The sequence below is a fragment of the Schistocerca gregaria genome, chromosome 8, assembly GCF_023897955.1.
Source record: "Schistocerca gregaria isolate iqSchGreg1 chromosome 8, iqSchGreg1.2, whole genome shotgun sequence".
In the NCBI taxonomy this organism is placed as follows: Eukaryota; Metazoa; Arthropoda; class Insecta; order Orthoptera; family Acrididae; genus Schistocerca; species Schistocerca gregaria.
In genome coordinates, this window is record NC_064927.1 from 59473721 (window position 1) to 59487397 (window position 13677).

The window sequence follows — 13677 nt, forward strand, 5'->3', positions numbered from 1 at the left end:
TTACAGTGGTGGAGGACTGTAATTCGGTAGTAGGAAGAGAAAGTGAGAAAAAATAGTAGGCGAATACAGACTAGGGGAAAGGAATAAAAAAAAGCTGCCTTGTAAAATTTAATGACCGCTAACACGTGGTTTACGAATCATGAATGAAGACTGTACGCGTGAAAGAGACCTGGAGACACTGAAGGTTTCAAATAATGAGAAGACAGAGATTTAAGAACCAGATTTTAAACTGTAAGATATAAACAGACCACAATTTTTTTGTACTGTAGGTAAATATGTTGGTAAAATTTGTATAGGTAGACCATGAGATGAACACAGTTAACAAGTTCAAAAGCATATGCACTAGTTATTCGGAGATGAAAAGCATTGCACAGGATAGACTAGCAGGAACAGTTGCAGCAAATTAGTCTTCACACTGGAGACAACAACAATAAGGCGATACATAGTAGGAACCAAGGGAAGAAGCAAAATTTTTGGTGATGTTTGGTTTATGGGCATCAGGTCTGGGCCCAAGGTCTATTTCCCTCCCAAACATTTCATATTCCATTGTAGAGATATCAGCAGGGGGTACATCATCAGAGGATATAACGACTCAGAAAGCGAACTCAGCAAATCGAACTGTCGATGCGTATCCATGCAGAAGTCGGTTCATGAAGTCGCACTGATGTGTATTTTGGGGCTTTATTTACTTCTAAGTTTCATGCTACGCTATTCTGTGCAACCTTCTTCATCTCCTAGTACCTACTGCAGCCTTCATCCTGAATCTGCTTAGTGTATTCATCTCTTGGTCTCCCTCTACGATTTTTACCCTCCACGCTGCCCTCCAATACTAAATTGGTGATCCCTCCACGTCTCAGAATATGCCCTAGCAACCAATCCCTTCTTCTAGTCAAGTTGTGCCACAAGCTCCTCTTCTCTCCAATTCTATTTAATACCTCCTCATTAGTTATGTGATCTTCCCATCTTCAGCATTCTTCTGTAGCACCACATTCCGAAAACTTCTATTCTCTTCTTGTCCAAACTATTTATTGTCCATGTTGCACTTCCATACGTGGCTACACACCATACAATTACTTTCAGAAACGACTTACTGACATTTAAATCTATACTCGATGTTAACAAATTTCTCTTCTTCAGAAACGCTTTCCTTGCCATTGCCAGTCTACATTTCATATCTTCTCTACTTTGACCATCATCAGTTATTTTTTTCACCAAATAGCAAAACTCCTTTACTGCTATAAGTGTCTCATTTCCTAATCTAATTCCCTCAGCATCACCCGACTTAATTCGACTACATTCCATTATCCTCGTTTTGCTTTTGTTTATGTTCAACTTATATCCTCCTTTCAAGACACTGTCCATTCTCTTCAACTGCTCTTCCAAGTCCTTTGCTGTCTCTGACAGAATTACAATGTCATCGGTGAACCGCAAAGTTTATATTTTTCTCCATGGATTTTAATACCTACACCGAACTTTTCTTTCGTTTCCTTTACTGCTTGCTCAATATACAAATTGAAAAACATCGGGGAGAGGCTACAAACCTGTCGCACTCCCTTCCCAACCACTGCTTCCCTTTCATGCCCCTCGACTCTTATAACTGCCATCTGGTTTCTGTACAAATTGCAAATAGCCTTTCGCTCCCTGTATTTTACCAATGCCACCTTCAGAATTTGAAAGAGAGTATTCCAGTCAACATTGTCAAAGGCTTTCTCTAAGTCTACAAATGCTAGAAACGTAGGTTTGCCTTTCCTTAATCTTTCTTCTAAGATAAGTCCAACATTTCTACGGAATCCAAACTGATGTTCCATGAGGTAGGCTTCTATCACTGTTTCCATTCGTCCGTAAAGAATTCGCGTTAGTATTTTGCAGCTGTGACTTATTAAACTGATAGTTTGGCAATTTTCACATCTGTCAACACTTGCTTTCTTTGGGATTGGGATTATAATATTCTTCATGAAGTCTGAGGGAATTTCGCCCGTTTCATACATCTTGCTCACCAGATGGTAGAGTATTGTCAGTAGTTCTAATGGAATGTTGTCATCTCCGGGTGCCTTGTTTCGACTCAGGTCTTTCAGTGCTCTGTCAAACTCTTCACGCATTATCATATCTCCCACTTTATCTTCATCTACATCCTCTTCCATTTCCGTAATATTGTCCTCAAGTACTATCACCCTTGTATAGACCCTCTATATACTCCTTCCACCTTTCTGCTTTCCCTTCTTTGCTTAGAACTGAGTTTCCATCAAAGCTATTAATGTTAATGCAAGTGGTTCTCCTTTCTCCAAAGATCTCTTTATTTTCCTGTAGGCAGTATCGATCCTAATCCTAATGAGATAAGCCTCACCATCCTTTCATTTGCCCTCTGGCCATCCCTTCTTAGCCATTTTGCACTTCCTGTCGATCTCATTTTTGAGACGTTTGTATTTTTTTGTCTGCTTCATTTACTGCATTTTTATATTTTCTCCTTTCATCAATTAAATTCAATATTACTCAAGGGTTTCTACTAGCCCTCGTCTTTTTATCAATTTGATCCTCTGCTACCGTCACTATTTCATCCCTCAAAGCTACCCATTCTTCTTCTACTGTATTACTTTGCCCCATCCCTGGCAGTTGTTCCCTTATGCTCTCCCTGAAACTCTGTACAACCTCTGGTTCTTTCAGTTTATCCAGGTCCCATCTCCTAAAATTGCCACCTTTTTGCTGTTTCTTCAGTTTTAATCTACAGTTCATAACTAATAAATTGTGGTCAGAGTCCAAATCTGCCCCTGGAAATGCCTTACAATTTAAAACCTGGTTCCTAAATCTCTGTCTTACCATTGTATAATCTATCTGATACCTACTAGTATCTCCAGGGTTCTTCCATGTATACAACCTTCTTCCATGATACTTAAACCAAGTGTTTGCTATGATTAAGTTATGCTCTGTGCAAAATTCTACGAGACGGCTTCCTCTTTCATTTCTTTCCCCAATCCATATCCACCTACTATGTTTCCTTCTCTCCCTTTTCGTACTCTCGAATTCCAGTCACTCATGACTATTAAATTTTCGTCTCCCTTCACTACCTGAATAATTTATTTTATCTCCTCATACATTTCATCAATTTCTTCATCATCTACAGAGCTAGTTGGCATATAAACTTGTACTACTGTAGTAGGCATGGGCTTTGTGTCTATCTTGGCCACAATAATGCGTTCACTATGCTGTTTGCAGTAGCTTACCCGCACTCCTATTTTTTATTCATTATTAAACCTACTCCTGCATTAACCCTATTTGATTTTGTATTTATAACCCTGTATTCACTTGACCAAAAGTCTTGTTCCTCCAGCCACCGAACTTCGATAATTCCCACTATATCTAACTTTAACGAATCTATTTCCCTTTTTAAATTTTCTAACCTACCTGCCCGATTAAGGGATCTGACACCCCACGCTCCGATCCGTAGAACGCCAGTTTTCTTTCTCCTGATTACAACGTCCTCTTGAGTAGTCCTGGCCCGGAGATCCGAATGGGGGACTATTTCACCTCCGGAATATTTTACCCAAGAGTATGCCATCATCATTTAATCATAAAGTAAAGCGGCATGCCCTCGGGAAAAATTACGGCTGTAGTTTCCCCTTGCTTTCAGCCGTTCGCCGTATCAGAACAGCAAGGCCATTTCGGTTAGTGTTACAAGGCCAGATCAGTCAATTATCCAGACTGTTGCCCCTGCAACTACTGAAAAGGCTGCTGCCCCTCTTCAGGGACCACACGTTTGTCTGGCCTCTCAACAGATACCCCTCCGTTGTGGTTGTACCTACGGTACGGCTATCTGTATCGTTGAGGCACGCAAGCCTCCCGACCAACGGCATGGTCCATGGTTCATGGAGGGAGGATTTAGTTATATTATGCTTCATAAAATCAAAAAATTATGTTGCAATTTTTATTTTCGTTTTTGACCTTTAAAATTGCATTCAGTAATGACTTAAAACAAACAATTATTACGATAGTAAGCAGGTTAACTGAAAACGAGTGGTGTGAATCATGATAGTGCTACGATGCTGCGGCCACGCTTAGAATTTGTCCCGGTGCGCTAACTTTCGGGTAAAGTCTGGCGCCGGCGGGCCATTCGGTGTGGATAGTCTTCTTCAGTGCATCCTGCAGGCGTGTTTAGTGTTCCGATTTTAGTATCTAGTGGAATGTTTTATATGTATATACTTTATTTGTTTACTTTAGTCTCTTAGTATATTGTGAATTAAGTTTGCAGTAAATACATTTGTTACCAAAAATGCGCGTTTGGAAGTTGATGATACTGCAAGTCAACCTCCAACAATTATTGTATCGTCAATTGCTTCGTCGTCTTCAGGCGAGAACCATTGACAGGCGAAACCTGGGCAATCCGGTAAGGGAAGATCATTTCAGAAGTCTTGGTAGATCAAATATACAAAGCTAGAATATGAAGCATCTACCGAAAAGGTTTTTTGCAAAAGCGGCAAAGAGGAAGATGCTAAAAATCTATTGCAACTTTCTTCAAAAAAAAAAAAAAAAAAAAAGAGAAGAAAATGCATTTTCTTTTGTAGGGTTTTCTAACTGGAAAAAGACTTTGGAAAAATTTCGTTTTCATGAAAATACGTTTACGCTTAAAGAAGGTGTTCTGAAACCAAATTCTATCACTAACCGATGTCTGGCCTCCCAATTGAATGAACAGTTAGATAGTGATATGAAGAAAGGCCGTTTAGCTCTTGAGACAATTTTTAGTACCGTGCAATTTCTACGCCGACAATGACTAGCAATAAGAGGGCACAAAGATGTAAACTCAATTATTTTTCAATTGTTGGAACTCTGAAAGTATGACATACCTGTTTTGGTTAGTGTGCTCCCTGCTGCCGTTGGATAAGCAGCTGCAGCAGCAAATCGTATACCCCTAGCTTACTTATTTGTTACATAGTTTAATTCTTAATTTCTTTGCGTGTTTTTGGGTACTTGCATTGTTTAATTCTTAGAATCCGGCGTATTATAGTATTTGAGAGTTGTAGCATCGCGCTTCAGTGTTTATTTCGTAGATTCTTATTTAAATTGCGTGTGAGCTTCGTATACGAGGTGTAATTTCGAGTTTTAGTTACTGTAATCGTAAATTCAGGCAGATTGTAGCGCAGTCGTTAGCCATTTGTACAGGTTAGTTAATGCATTCTTTGCGTGTTTCCCTTGCGTTATCTAGGAACGGACTCGTGTTTCAGTAACAGTTGTTCAACATCGATTAGAATGGACAGGGACTGCGATTGCTGTGTTCGGATGAGGGCTGAGTTGGCATCCCTTGGCTCACAGCTGCAAGCGGCGCTGACTTCGGTCCCACTGTGGGGAGCCGGACTTGCGTATCACGGGGATGTCAACCTCGTCCCTTCTGTCCCCAGATCGGTCTGCCGCTGTGGTTGCCCCGGTTGCTGCCCTCAGTGGGGCCGAGCCCTCGCCTGTGGTTGACTGGGAGGTCGTTCCAAGGCGTGGCAGGCAGCGAAAGACGTCCCCGGAGGCTGATCAGAAAGCCTCCCCGGTGCGTCTGACAAACAGGTATCAGACACTGTCTCTGGCTGAGCCAAATGCGGCTGCTGGCCCTGTTTCAGAGGAATATTCTCAGCCTTCAAGGTTCGGGCAATCACAGAGGGTGGGCTTATTGGTAGTTAGGAAGCTCCAATGTTAGGCGCGTAATGGGGCCCCTTAGGGATATGGCGGGTATGGAGGGGAAGAAATCCAATGTGCACTCCGTGTGCATTCCGGGTGGAGTCATTCCTGATGTGGATAGGGTCCTTCCGGATGCCATGAAGAGCAGAGGGTGCAGCCCGCTGCAGGTGGTGGCACATGTCGGCACTAATGACGTGTGTCGCTTTGGATCTGAGGAAATTCTCTCTGGATTCCAGCGGCTATCTGATTTGGTGAAGGCTGCCAGTCTTGCTTACGAGATGAAGGCAGAGCTCACAATCTGCAGCATCGTTGACAGAACCGACTGCGGACCTTTGGTGCAGAGCCGGGTGGAGGGTCTGAATCAGAGGCTCAGACGGTTTTGCGACCGTGTTGGTTGCAGATTCCTTGACTTGCGCCATAGGGTGGTGGGGTTTCGGGTTCCACTGAATAGGTCATGGGTTCACTACACTCAGCTGGCGGCTACATGGGTAGCGGAGGCTGTGTGGCGTGGACTGCGCGGTTTTTTTAGGTTAGAAGGCCTCGGGAAAGTACGGGGTGGGCTGCAGTCACACAGGGTGCATGGCAAATACAGGACGTGCTTGGATCAAGGAACAGTCGGAATTGTAGTTGTAAATTGTTGTAGTTGTGCTGGGAAAGTCCCTGAGCTTCAAGCGCTAATAGAAAGCACAGAATCTGAAATCGTTATAGGTTCAGAAAGCTGGCTAAAGCCTGAAATAAGTTCTGCAGAAATTTTTACGAAGTCTCAGATGGTGTTCAGGAAAGATAGATTAGGCAGAATTGGTGGTGGAGTTTATGTCTGTCAGTAGTGGTTTATCGTGCAGTGAAGTGGAAGCAGATACTCCGTGCGAATTGGTATGGGCGGAGGTTATACTTAACAGCCGAACTAAGTTAATAATTGGCTCCTTCTACCGACCCCCAGACTCCGATGATATAGTTGCTGAACAGTTCAGAGAAAATTTGAGTTTCGTATCAAATAAATACCCCACTCATACGGTTATAGTTGGTGGGGACTTCAACCTTCTCTCGATATGCTGGCAAAAATGCTTGTTCAAAACCGGTGGTAGGCAGAAAACATCTTCCGAAATTGTCCTAAATGCTTTCTCCGAAAATTGTTTCGAGCAGTTAGTCCACAAACCCACGCGAATTGTAAATAGTTGCGAAAACACACATGACCTTTTAGCCACAAACAATCCAGAGCTGATAGAGAGCATCATGACTGACACAGGGATTAGTGATCACAAGGTCGTTGTAGCTAGGCTCAATACCGTTTCTTCCAAATCCACCAGAAATAAACGCAAAATAATTTTATTTAAAAAAAACGGATAAAGTGTCACTAGAAGCCTTCCTAAGAGGCAATTTCCATTCCTTCCGAACTGACTATGCAAATGCAGACGAGAGGTGGCTCAAATTCAAAGATATAGTAGCAACAGCAATTGGGAGATTCATACCTCATAAATTGGTAAGAGATGGAACTGATCCCCCGTGGTACACAAAACAGGTCCGAACGCTGTTGCAGAGGCAACGAAGAAAGCATACGAAGTTCAGAAGAACGCGAAATCCCGAAGATGGGCTAAAATTTACAGACGCGCGAAATTTGGCACGGACTTCAATGCGAGATGCCTTTAATAGGTTCCACACCGAAACATTGTCTCGAAATTTGGTAGAAAATCCGAAGAAATTCTGGTCGTATGTAAAGTACACAAGCGGCAAGACGCAGTCAATACCTTCGCTGCGCAGTGCCGATGGTACTGTTACCGACGACAGGGGATCTCAAGTTCATTCCGTATTTCTACATTTCCGGAAAGCTTTTGACACCGTTCCTCACAAGCGGCTTCTAATCAAGCTGCGTCCCTATGGGGTATCGTCTCAGTTGTGCGACTGGATTTGTGATTTCCTGTCAGGAAGGTCGCAGTTCGTAGTAATAGACGGCAAACCATCGAGTAAAACTGAAGTGATGTCTGGAGTTCCCCAGGGAAGCGTCCTGGGTCCTCTGCTGTTCCTGATCTATAAAAATGACTTGGGTGACAATCTGAGCAGTTCTCTTAGATTGTTCGCAGATGATGCTGTAATTTACCGTCTAGTAAGGTCATCCGAAGACCAGTATCAGTTGCAAAGCGATTTAGAAAAGATTGCTGTATGGTGTGTCAGGTGGCAGTGGACGCTAAATAGCGAAAAGAGTGAGATGATCCACATGAGTTCCAAAAGAAATCCGTTGGAATTCGATTACTCGATAAATAGTACATTTCTCAAGGGTGTCAATTCAACTAAGTACCTGGGTGTTAAAATTAAGAACAAGTTCAGTTGGAAAGACCACATAGATAATATTGTCGGGAAGGCGAGCCAAAGGTTGCGTTTCATTGGCAGGACACTTAGGTGATGCAACAAATCCACCAAAGAGACAGCTTACATTACACTCGTTCGTCCTCTGTTAGAATATTGCTGCGCGGTATGGTATCCTTACCAGGTGGGATTGACGGAGGAAGTCGAAAAGGGTGGAAAAAAGGGCAGTTCGTTTTGTATTGTCACATAATAGGGGAGAGAGTGTGGCAGATATGATACGCGAATTGGGATGGAAGTCATTAACGCAAAGACGTTTTTCGTCGCGGCGAGATCTTTTTATGAAATTTCAGTCACCAAATTTCTCTTCCGAATGCGAAAATATTTTGTTGAGCCCAACCTACATAGGTAGGAATGATCACCAAAATAAAATAAGAGTAATCAGAGCTCGAACAGAAAGGTTTAGGTGTTCATTTTTCCCGCGCGCTGTTCGGGAGTGGAATGGTAGAGAGAAAGTATGATTGTGGTTTGATGAACCATCTGCCAAGCACTTAAATGTGAATTGCAGAGTAGTCATGTAGATGTAGATGTATAAGTGGGCGTCCCACCATGTTCAAAACGAGATTATTGATCTGCTAGGAAAGCCTGTGTTGACAAAGGTATTGGCTTCAATCAAGAAGACTGCACATTTTTCTATTATGGTTGACGAAACAAGTGATTCTTCGATTGAAGAACAAGTGTCTTTTTGTATTAGTACTATCGATGATTCCTTAATCATAAACGAAGACTTCATTGGCTTATACGAGACCCCCAACACAGAATCACAAACTCTGATTAATATTTTAAAAGACGTTTTTGCTCGTTTTGATTTGTCAATGGATAACTTAAGAGGACAGTGGTATGATGGTGTCTCGAATATGAGACGTAAGTTCAAAGGACTAAATTGTTAGTTTTGGATATACATCCAAAAGCACGTTTTGTGCACTGCACTGCTCACAGTTTAGACTTGGCAGTTGTAGACAGTCTATAAGGAAGATTATGGCTTTAGCCAGGGACTTAATAAACACCGTAAGCGAATCCAACGAAAGGATGGAACTTTTCAGAGACATGCGCTGTGATAGCGCCAACGACCAAGCTGTTCTACGACCCCTTTGCCCGACTCGATGGACTATGCGAGCTTCTAGTATCTTGAGAATATTGAAAAACTTTGAAGAACTTCAAGAGGTTTTTTGAAACATTTTCTGCAGAGGATAAGGCAAAGGCAGGTTACAAATGTGCAGGCTACCTTCAGTTAATGTTACAATTCAAGACATATTTCTTTTAACGTCTTTAATGCAATGCAATGAACCCAGTAGAGGACGTCAATGAAAAAATTCAATTTTGGGAGTTGTGTTTAGAAGAAAAACCTTCACAAGTTGGTGATCCTTCGCTTCCTCGGAATCGAAGTATACCAAAGAAGTATGAAAACAACGAAATCAGCTTACCTCGCACTTTCAAAACCGCAAAGGAATACTACTAAGCAATTTACATTGAAGGTTGCGAAACGGTGCAGTCTTGCATTACTGAGCGCTTTCCTCAACTGGACTCACAGAAATCATTGCTGTTGAACGAGAGTGCTTGATTTTAGTAACCAGAGGTGAAACAAATTTGGAAAAATCAACTGAGTTTTTCAAGAATGACTTAGATAATGAGAGACTGCGCTTACATTTGAATATCTTAGCCGATATCGCTAATCAACAACAACTGGCCTTTAAAAAATGCGTGATGTTACAAAGTACATTACACATCACCCTGCAGTTGGAAAAATGTCAATTGAAGTAGTGAAGAGCATTAAGCTTCTCCAAGTAATTCCAATCACGACTGCAATATCAAAAAGGTCATTTAGTGCCCTTAGGCGTCTGAAGTCATATCTCTGGTCAACAATGGGACAGAAACGATTGAACAAGTTGTCTGTTCTTCATACCCACCGAGATGTTTTGGATCAATTGGATATCGGACCAGTCATCAACGATTTCATATTCAGTAATGCAGTCAGATAGTCAACATTTGCACGCTTCTAAAGACACTGTAGCCATATTAATGGCGTTTGGAACAATATTAAAAATCTTTATAAAATAGAGAACTGCAGTTTATGGCGGATCAAGGCCCATCGAACATAGGCCGGTGTGAGGTGGTGCGTACACCATTAAGTTAAGTAGTGGTTTTGAGTTTGTACATATGTTGTTGTTGTTGTTGTGGACTTCAGTCCTGAGACTGGTTTGATGCAGCTCTCCATGCTACTCTATCCTGTGCAACCATCTTCATTTCCCAGTACCTACTGCAGCCTATATCCTGAATCTGCTTAGTGTATTCATCTCTTGGTCTCCCTCTACGATTTTCACCCTCCACGCTACCCTCCAATACTAAATTGGTGATCGCTCCATGTCTCAGAACATGTCCTACCAACCGATCCCTTCTTCTAGGCAAGATGTGCCACAAGGTTCTCTTCTCTCCAATTCTATTCAATACCTCCGCATTAGTTATGTGATCTAATATTCAGCATTCTTCTGTGGCACCACATTTCGAAAGCTTCTATCCTCTTCTTGTCCAAACTATTAATTGTCCATGTTTCACTTCCATACATGGCTACACTCCACACAATTACTTTCAGAAACGACTTCCTGACATTTAAATCTACGCTCGATGTTAACAAATTTCTCTTCTTCAGAAACGCTTTCCATGCCAATGCCAGTCTACATTTCATATCTTCTCTACTTTGACCATCATCAGTTATTTTGCTCCCCAAATAGCAAAACTCCTTTACTACTATAAGTTTATCATTTCCTAATCTAATTCCCTCAGCATCACCCGACTTAATTCGACTACATTCCATTATCCTCGTTTTGATTTTGCTGATGTTCATCTTATATCCTCACTTCAAGACACTGTCCATTCCGTTCAACTGCTCTTCCAAGTCCTTTGCTGTCTCTGAAAGAATTACAATGTCATCGGCGAACTCAAAGTTTTTATTTTTTCTCCATGGATATTAATACCTACTCCGAATTTTTCTTTTGTTTCCTTTACTGCTAGCTCAATATACAGATTGATTAATATCGGGGAGAGGCTACAATCCTGACTCACTCCCTTCCCAACCACTGCTTCCCTTTCATGCCATTTGACTCTTATAACTGCCATCTGGTTTCTGTACAAATTGTAAATAGCCTTTCGCTCCCTGTATTTTACCCCTGCCACCTTCAGAATTTGAAAGAGAGTATTCCAATTAACGTTTTCAAAAGCTTTCTCTAAGTCTACAAATGCTAGAAACGTAGGTTTGCCTTTCCTTAATCTTTCTTCTAAGATAAGTCGTAAGGTCAGTACTGCCTCACGTGTTCCAACATTTCTACGGAATCCAAATTGATCTTCCCCTAGGTCGGCTCCTATCAGTTTTTCCATTCGTCTGTAAAGAATTCTTGTTAGTATTTTGCAGCTGTGACTTATTAAACTGATAGTTCGGTAATTTTCACATCTGTAAACACCTGCTTTCTTTGGAATTGGAATTATTATATTCTTCTTGAAGTCTGAGGGTATCTCACCTGTCTCATACATCTTGTTCACCAGATGGTAGAGTTTTGGGATGACTGGCCCTCCCAAGTCCGTCAGTAGTTCTACTGGAATGTTGTCTACTCCCGGGGACTTGTTTCGACTCAGGTCTTTCAATGCTCTGCCAAAGTCTTCACGCAGTATCTTATCTCTCATTTCGTCTTCATCTATCTCCTCTTCCATTTCCATAATATTGTCCTCAAGTACATCGCCCTTGTATAAACCCTCTATATACTCCTTCCACTTGTCTGCCTTCGCTTCTTTGCTTGGAACTGGGTTTCCATCTGAGCTCTTGATATTCATACAAGTGGTTCTATTCTCTCCAAAGGTCTCTCTAATTTTGCTGTAGGCAGTATCTATCTTACTCCTAGTGAGATAAGCCGCTACATCCTTACATTTGTCCTCTAGCCATCCCTGCTTAGCCATTATGCACTTCCTGTCAATCTCATTTTTGAGACGTTTGTATTCCTTTTCGCCTGCATCATTTACTGCATTTTTATATTTTCTCCTTTCATCAGTTAAACTGAATATTTCTTCTGTTACCCAAGGATTTCTATTAGCCCTCGTCTTTTTACCTACTTTATTGTCTGCTGCCTTCACTACTTCATCTCTCAGAGCTATCCATTATTCTTCTACTGTATTTCTTTCCCCCATTCCTGTCAATTGTTCCCTTATGCTCTCTCTGAAACTCTCTACAACCTCTGGTTTAGTCAGTTTATCCGGGCCCCATCTCCTTAAATTAGCGCCTTCTTGTAGTTTCTTCAGTTTTAACCTACAGCTCATAACCAATAGATTGTGGTCAGAGTCCACATCTGCCCCTGGAAATGTCTTACAATTAAAAACCTAGTTCCTAAATCTCTGTCTTACCATTATATAGTCTATCTGATACCTTTTAGTACCTCCAGGATTCTTCCATGTATACAACCTTCTTTTCTGATTCTTGAACCTAGCTATGATTAAGTTATGCTCTGTGCAAAATTCTACGAGACGGCTTCCTCTTTCATTTCTTCCTCCAATCCATATTCCCCTACTATGTTTCCTTCTCTCCCTTTTCGTACTCTCGAATTACAGTCACCCATGACTATTAAATTTTCATCACCCTTCACTATCTGAATAATTTCTTTTATTTCACCATACATTTCTTCAATTTCTTCGTCATCTGCAGAGCTAGTTGGCATATAAACTTGTACTACTGTAGTAGGCATGGGCTTTATGCCTACTTTGGCCACAATAATGCATTCACTATGCTGTTTGTAGTAGCTTAACCGCACTCCTATTTTTGTTATTCATTATTAAACCTACTCCTGCATTACCCCTAATTGATTTTATTTTTATAACCCTTTATTCACCTGACCAGAAGTCTTGTTCTTCCTGCAACCGAACTTCACTAATTGCCATTATATCTAACTTTAACCTATCCATTTACCTTTTTAAATTTTCTAACCTACCTGCCCGATTAAGGGATCTGACGCACTGATTCGTAGAAGGCCAGTTTTCATTCTCCTGATAACGACGTCCTCTTGAGTAGTCCCTGGGAGATCCGAATGGGGGACTATTTTACCTCCGGAATATTTTACATATGTACTGTTTGTGTTTTCCTTTTCTTTTTCGTTTATAAATGTATAGCTATGATGTTCTTTTAATCATTTGCATAGGTCTTCTTAGGCACTTGTGGCTTTTATTGCTGTTCTGAAGAAGGTGTAGTTATCTACGCCGAAACCTTGGTTAACACTTAACAGCAGGTGCTTTTTTCGCAATCGAGGCGGGTTTTTAGTTTTTTAACATATTAACCAACGATTGCTGATGCGCTGCGCTGTTGAAGGTACTTTTATGTAGGACACTTTGCAAGATTTAGTTGTCGGTGCAATAAGGTGATCAGTGTAAAATAGTTTATTGCCACTAGATGTCTCATCCGCAGAAAGAAAAAGAGGGTCGACGGCACACTGGCGGCATCAGTAATTCTGTGAGTAAATTCTATAACAGCCAATCATAATCCCCCATTCATTCACAAGACATCCTTTGCGTTGCGATATAGGAGTCTCTACATAGCAGTGAGAACGTTTGTCTATGTTGAACGCAGGTAGGGTGATACGTGATGGGTGGAATGCCACTTCAGTACCATGAGGAATAATGAACTCGCATTTTTCT